Consider the following 7,571-nt stretch of genomic DNA (forward strand, 5'->3'; position numbering starts at 1 on the left):
GGGAGGGAGGAAGAAACAACATATTTCTGACCGATGACAAGGCTAGGAACACAAAAGCAGTGAATCCACCCTTCTGGGATCTTCCCACTTGGCAAAAACTCATTCCACAATGGCTGCCAAAGTCACTGAACCTGAGTGCCATTTGTGAAATTCAAAGAAGACACTGGGGTGCTACATCCGCTTGCCTCATCTGTGGTTCCCCCAAGACCTCAGATTTGGACAGGCTTTTTTTTAAGGGGAGATTTATTTGAAGAAATATTACAGCATATAAAACTGCATAAAGACTTAATTTCCACTCATATAGTGGTAGATTCGATAGAATTCATAATAAAAAACTTTTTTTAAAAATTCAGCATCAGGGACACCTGATGTAAAACAGGTTCCACCTGGTAGAAAAACAACTTCTATTCCTTGTGACCATCTCTACAAAGAGAATTCCTATGAGAGTTCTCTTCCTTGTGCTCTCTATTCCAGAACCTAGACATGGGGGTGGTGGTGCTGAATTCAGGGATATCACAAACAACGTTCTGCTGAACCTGTTTCACCACCCTCCTTAGGCTTACAGTGGTCCCTCTAACAGGATCCTTACACTCCTGGTGAGTTTTCTCAGGACCCTCACTGGGTCTCCAATCCATCCCTCCTGGGGCTTTGGGCAGTCTGTCCCACAGGTTTGTGCCTGACTGAACCCTAACAGAGGACTTGTGTCCTCCTGCCCCCCAACACTTTGGGGGTTCCCATATGTGGGGCAAATCTGAAGAGTGGCCGGGCTGTGCCTCAGTCCCTGAGAGTGAGGAAACCATTGACCCCAAGACTCAGAGGACTTCTGGTGGAAATGTGGCCAAACGCTACACACCTGCCCACCTAAGTTTCAGCTCTACTACGGCCAAAATGCGATGACATTTTCCCACAGTAAAATGCTTGCAGTCCCCTCAAAGTTCTCTGTCTTCTAAACATCTCTTCTGGACAATTAAAGAAATGCACAGACTTGACTGAGGCACCAGGACACTTCCTGGGTTCAGCTGCCCCTCAAGGGCAGATCCTTTCTCCTCATGCTAGAGGTCGCAAAGATGAACCAGGCATGGGATGCAGATTTCTCAGAACATCTTCTGTTGCCAACCCTTTCTGTCAAGCTCCCTAATCAGTAACTGCTCCTGCCCTGGAAGGAAGCCTTTCCATTGTTCCTGCATATGGGAGGCCTCATTCTTCAGGTTCAAAGTTCAAAGGTCATTCATTGCCCCTGATGAGAAAAAACAACAGATAAAAGGGAGGGAAGGGACGTGATGGGGAGACCAAAGTGGAACAAAGAGGAGGAAGATGGCAAATGCAGACAGTGGCACACTTACTTCCCCTTCCCTTCCTCTGTCCCCACCTTCCCCCCCACTATCCCATAGCCACTCCCATGTCTCTGCTTTTCCTGTATTCAAATGTAGGTTTTATTCCAGTATGATGAGGCCAACAGATTAGGAGATGGTTGCCATTGGAAGATAGTTTCTTGCCCATAGTTCTCAAGATGAGTGGGTATACCACACCATGCAAGGGCCACAGGGGACAGCACCAGGGTCAGTCAGGAGGTAGAGGGAGTGACAGGAAAGCATGGGTAAAAGCCTTTACCATTCATGGGAAGGAATGGGGGCGGTGTGGGGAGCAAGGTGAGCAGGCTTAGGATTGACTAGTTGGAATAATCTCGGCAGGCTCTGGTTTGTAGGGACTGTCCCAAATTGTCTGGTACCTGGCCCTGAGTAGATTTAGGGCACAAGGATTTTGACTTGGCACAGGAGAGTTCAACAAGAATGGTGCCTGGGGTATGGGCTTTGGATTGGTTGGTTTGCCTGTGAAAGTTCCACTCTCTCCACCACTTCGTAGACCACACAGAGGTGCCTTCTGAATTTACCAGATGATAAAACACTGACAAATGGCAAACTCAGCCAAACCAGAGATGTTCACTCTCCAGAAAGTTGGGGGGGGGGGGTATATAAATGTGTGATCTCATTTATTTATATTAAAAATCTATGAAAACTGTAATAATATCTGAAGGAAATTCACCAGAATGTTAATCATGGCTATCTCAATGTGATGAGACTAAGAGTGTCTTAAAATTTCATATTATTGCTTATTTCTGCTTTCTAAATTTTCTACAATAAATATGTATTACTTTGTCACTTTATTTTATTTTATTTTACAGATTTTATTTATTTATTTGACACAGAGAGACAGCCAGCGAGAGAGGGAACACAAGCAGGGGGAGTGGGAGAGGAAGAAGCAGGCTCCCAGTGGAGGAGCCTGATGTGGGGCTCGATCCCAGAACGCCAGGATCACGCCCTGAGCCAAAGGCAGATGCTTAACTGACTGAGCCACCCAGGCATCCCTACTTTGTCATTTTAAATAAAATGAATGAGTTGTTTTTTTTTTTTAAACAAAAGTGCACTTTCAGGAGACTCCTTTGCTATATCTAGGAGTTGGCTAACCCTGAGAGGGACAGTACCTCCTAGTCATTGAAGCCCCAGATGCCAGAGCACCAAGAATACAGAAAATAGAAAATATAGTTAATACACGCCCCCAACTGGAGTTTGCGCCACTGGGTCTCCAAAGGGCCATGGCATCATTATCTTCCCACTTCTACTAGGGCTTTACAAGCTAAGGGAGGGGAACAGGCCAGGAGGTGGGTCACTGCCCTACCTTCTCTTGGATTGGGGTGGAGCAGGTTGGGGCCCAGGTCGGGTAGCCCAAGTTAAGAGCAAGATAGGACATTGGGTTTCCACTCCTGCAGCTGCCAGAATATTGCTGTACCCCGTTTGGCAAATCCCCAGCTATGATTCAGGCTTTGAAGAGCAAATTCAAACAACTCAAGCTGGTTCCTGGTCTCCATCCCTCCCCATCCCTATCCTGAACCAGGATCCAGGATTCTGGACTGGCTCTGCCATTAGTTGATTGAGTGACCTTGGACATGTCCATTCCCTTCCCTGGTCCACAGGTCTTCCTCCCCCTAGTGCTGCTGCAGGTGACACTCAGTACTCTTGCTGCTGGTTCAGCCGCAGAGCTCTCTGCCCCTCAGAGGTCTGTGTCAATCACCCTTAGCCTCAGGACCCAACTATGTGAATGCTTGTCAGTTCAATGGGCCCAACCACCCCTGGAGGAGGAAGGGAATCCCAGAACTGCTCCCTGGGTCTGGAGAGAGGCAGTGCTGGTATTCACCTCCTGAGGTTCTGGTGTCCTTCTGGAGAAGCTTCTGCCCTAAGGACAGGTGAAAGGAATCAAAGTAAAGTAAGTTCAATTACCATCAACACTGACTGATGTTCTTTCCAATTTCCATTGCCCCAAACATGTATCAGGAATAAATTCAATACCTGTGCCCCAAATATCTCTCTCTCTCTCTCTCTCTCTCAGACATACAACATATATATATATACTCATATTCAAATTCTCCTCCTGCTGCTTCCTCTACATTCCCTCTATTATTTAATCCCTTATGACTTCTCTTTTCCTAGTACTGCTCAGATTCCCATCTCTGAGTGTTCTCAGAGCTGTGACTGTGGATTTAGGAAAACCGTTTGGAACATGAAGCCCACCTACTGCTTTGACTGCGTCCAATGCCTAGTAGGGGAGATTTCCAACAAGACAGGTAAGGGTCCATTATTCTACTAACTTAGGGTTTAGGTCTTCTTTTTCTAGTTCGTTAAGTTGTAAAGTGAAGTTGTTGATTTGAGATATTTCTGGCTTATGAGTGTACACATTTATAGCTCTAAATTTCCTTTTTAGCACTGCTTTCTCTGTGTCCCATATGTTTTGGTGAGTTTGTGGTTTTGTTATCATTCATCTCGAAGGATTTTTCTCAGAAATCCCTTGTGATTTCTTCTTGATTGATTGGTTGCTTAAGAGGGTGTTAATTAGGGGCGCACAGGTGGCTCAGTTGGTTAAGCATCTACCTTCCGCTCAGTTCATCATCCCAGGGTCCTAGGATCAAGCCCTGCTCCTTGGGCTCCCTGCTCAGTGAGGAGCCTGCTCCCTCTGTCCCTCCCCCCAGTTAATTCTCTCTCTCCCAAATAAATAAGAAAAAACTTAAAAAAAAAAAAAAGAGGATGTTGCTTAAAGAGAAAAAATAGAAATATGTAATTACAATATTGTTAAATTGTAAGCTCCAAAGGGCCACAGAGTGTGTCTATTTTTGGATCACCAACATATTTCTAACACTGAGCATAGGACTTAGAAAAAAAATATGTGCTTAACTCATAGTATTTAATAAATGAATAGCTCTAATCACCATTTTTTGGAAGTCTGTTTTTTTAAGTCTTATTTAATTTCCACAGATTTAAATTTTTCCAGTTATCCTTCTGTAATTTATTTCTAACCTCATCCCATTGTGGTCAGAGAAGTTAATTTGTATGATATCTATCTTTTAAAATCTATTCACTTAAGGCTGCCTGGGTGGCTCAGTCGGTTAAGCATCTGCCCTTGGCTCAGGTCACAATCCCAGGGTCCTGGGATTGAGCCCCACAGCTGGCTCCCCACTCAGCGGGGAGTCTGCTTCTCCCTTTCCCTCTGCCCTGCTCATGCTCTATCTCTCTCTCTCTCTCTCAAATAAATAAAAAGGATCTTTTAAAAAATAAAATCTATGGACTTAATTTGTTTCAATATATTCCTAATATTTCATCTACCCTGGAAAGTGTCCCAAATGCACTTCAGAAGAATGTGTATTCTGTTGTTGTTGGGTAAAACGTGTTGTATGTCTGTTAAATCTAGTTGTCTTATTCACGTGCTCAAGGTTCCCATTTCATTACTTACCTTTTGTCTCGTTGTCCTTTCCCTTACTGAGAGTAGGGTATTGAAGTCTTCAACTCTTATCATAGAACTATCTATTTCTCCCTTCAATTCTGTCAATTTTTACTTCATGTATTTTGATGGTCTGTTATTAGGTACGTCAGTGTTTATAATTGTTATGTCTTTTTGCTGTATGGAAGCTTTTATTGATATATAATGTACTTTGTCTCTTGTAACCTTTTCTGATTTCAAGTCCACCTTGTCTGAGAGCAGTATAGTCTCCCTGCTCTCTTCTGGTTACTGTTTGTGTGGAATAGCCTTTTCCATTCACTTTCAAACCTGTCTGTGTCTCTGGATCCGAACAAGTCTCCTGTAAGTAGCATATAGTTGGGTCATGGTTTTTACCCATTTTGCCAATCTTTGTCTTTTGATTGGAGAGCGTAACCATTTAAAGTAATAACTGAGGGACACCTAGGTGGCTCAGTTGGTGGAGCGACTGACTCTTGATTTCAGCTCAGGTCATGATCGCAGAGTCCTGAGATAGAGCCCCACTTCGGGAGCCTGCTTAAGATTCTCTCTCCTTCTCACTCTGCCCCTCCCCCCACTCTCATGTGTGCTTTCTTTAAAAAATATTAATTAATTACTGATAAGGAGAGACTTAACCTCTGTCATTTTGCTCTTTGTTTTCGATTTCCTTATAGGATTTTTTTTTTGTTGTTCCTCTGTTCCTGCATTTACTATCTTCTTTTGCATTTAGTTAATTTTTAAGTTGTGAAACATTTAAATTCCTTTCCCATTTCCTTTTGTGTATATTTTACAGCTATTTTCTTTGTGGTTACCATGTGAATGATATTTAACATCCTAAAGTTAAAACATTCTAATTTGAATTTATACCAGTTTACCTTCAATAACAGAAAAAACCTCTGCTCCTTTAACATCTCTGTTCTCACCCATTTCTGTGGTTGATATCAAACAAATTATGTCTGTACACATTGTATGTTATAGCTACTTTTTTGCTATAATTGTTGATATAAGCAATAAACTGATTAAGTCTCCAGATAATTAACTGAGTGAAAAAAGCCAATCTCAAAAGGTTACATACTGTGTGATTCCATTTATATAACACTCCTGAAATGAGAAAATTACAGAAATGGAGAACACAGATTACTTGTTGCCTGAGGTTAAGGTGAGGGTGAAGTAACAGGGAAGTGGGTGTGGCTTGAATACACAACATGAGGGATCCCTGTGGTGATGGAAATGTTCTGTGTCTTCACTGTATCAATGTCAATATCCTGATTGTGATACTGCGTTATACTTGGACAAGATGTTACCATGGGGGAAACTGGGTAATGGGTAGACTGGATCTCTCTGGATTGTTTCTTACAACTGCATGTGAATATATAATTATCTCAACATAAAAAGTTTAATTTTAAAAGTAATAGAAACTTTTATTATAAAATGTTATCATTTATCAATTCTGTAATCATTTGTTAATTCCGAATGGTGGTGACATCAGCACTAATAGCATGTAGTTATAATAGCCCTAAGAAACACACAAGCAGTAATTCACGGAAGAAAACGAATGACCAACAAAAAAAATGCTCAGTACCCAAGGAAATAAAAATTAAGAGTATAGGGGCGCCTAGGTGGCTCAGTCGGTTAAGAGGCTGCCTTCGGCTCAGGTCATGATCCCAGGATCCTAGGATCCAGCCAAGCCCAGGGTTTGGGCTCCCGGATCAGCAGGGAACCTGCTTCTCCCTCTCCCTCTGCCTGCTGCTCCCCCTACTTGTGCTCTCTTTCTCTCTCTATCAAATAAATAAATAAAATCTTTTTTTTTAATTAAGAGGATAATGAAACACAACTTTTCATTCACTTATTTTGCAAGATTAAAAAGGTTGAGAAGATTTGACCAGGGTGTGGGGAAGTGAGTACCAGAACGCACTGCTGGTGAGAATGTAAATTGGTACGAAGTTTGAAAGGGCAATTTTATCAAAAAAACTATGCCCTACAGTAATGCTTTTTTAGAAAACGACCACAAATTTTTACTGCAGCAAAATATGTAAGAGCAAATGATTAGGGGATAGAAATGTTAACCACTTTCATCACAGGAATGGTAAAAAAAAAATAAGGTATGAACGAAGATTATGTTATATTGTTACAGCTCTGTTCTCACCCGTTTCTGTGGTTGATATCAAACAAATTATGTCTGTACACATTGTATGTTATAGCTACTTTTTTGCTATAATTGTTGATATAAGCAATAAACTGATTAAGTCAGACTTAAGAAAGAAAATGAGTTAAAGACTTCCAATGAAGGGGAAATGTCAGCACATCCTCATTAAACTTCCCTCCTCAAGACCAAATGAAACAACAAAGAGAATCCAAATTAGAGAGAAAACCTCCAACTTCTATGAAACCTTGAGGCGGCCCAATCAGAAACTGCTAACTCCAAATAGCTGCCAAAATACACCGGAATTTGTAAAATCCAGGAAGGACTCACCCAGACCTCTGTTGATCTCACATTCAGCGCAGAACCCTCCAAAACGGGGCAACTCTGCCCCCAAGGCCCCCACCAATACTCACTCACCTGAGGACCACTGGGGCACCGAACCGCGTTCCAGAGAAAAGCCACCACGGCCGAGCTCTGCTGCAAAGCCCGCGTGGATGATGTTTGGTGCTGACGCGAGGACGGGGAGGTGGTGGGGGGGGGCTACCCGGGATCCTACAGACCAGATCAGACCAAGTCTAGGAGTGGATGAATTTGGAAGTGGCAAAGAAGTGGTAAAAGGAGTCTCCTAGGCTTTTTTTTTTTTTTT

General features: G+C 42.5%; 1 protein-coding gene across 1 annotated transcript in view; it reads right to left on the minus strand.

Annotated features, from left to right (window-relative positions):
- LOC103679994 (transmembrane emp24 domain-containing protein 9-like) overlaps nt 1-7,565 on the minus strand; it is a 12,397-nt gene extending 4,832 nt beyond the window's left edge. Inside the window, exon 1 of the mRNA XM_040622574.1 lies at nt 7,343-7,565. The gene's annotated coding sequence lies outside the window, so the exon portion shown is untranslated. The remainder of the gene's footprint in view (nt 1-7,342) is intronic.
- Between the last annotated feature and the right edge of the window lie 6 nt (nt 7,566-7,571).

This window comes from Ursus maritimus, unplaced genomic scaffold (genome assembly GCF_017311325.1).
Source record: "Ursus maritimus isolate PB19 unplaced genomic scaffold, ASM1731132v1 scaffold_5, whole genome shotgun sequence".
In the NCBI taxonomy this organism is placed as follows: Eukaryota; Metazoa; Chordata; class Mammalia; order Carnivora; family Ursidae; genus Ursus; species Ursus maritimus.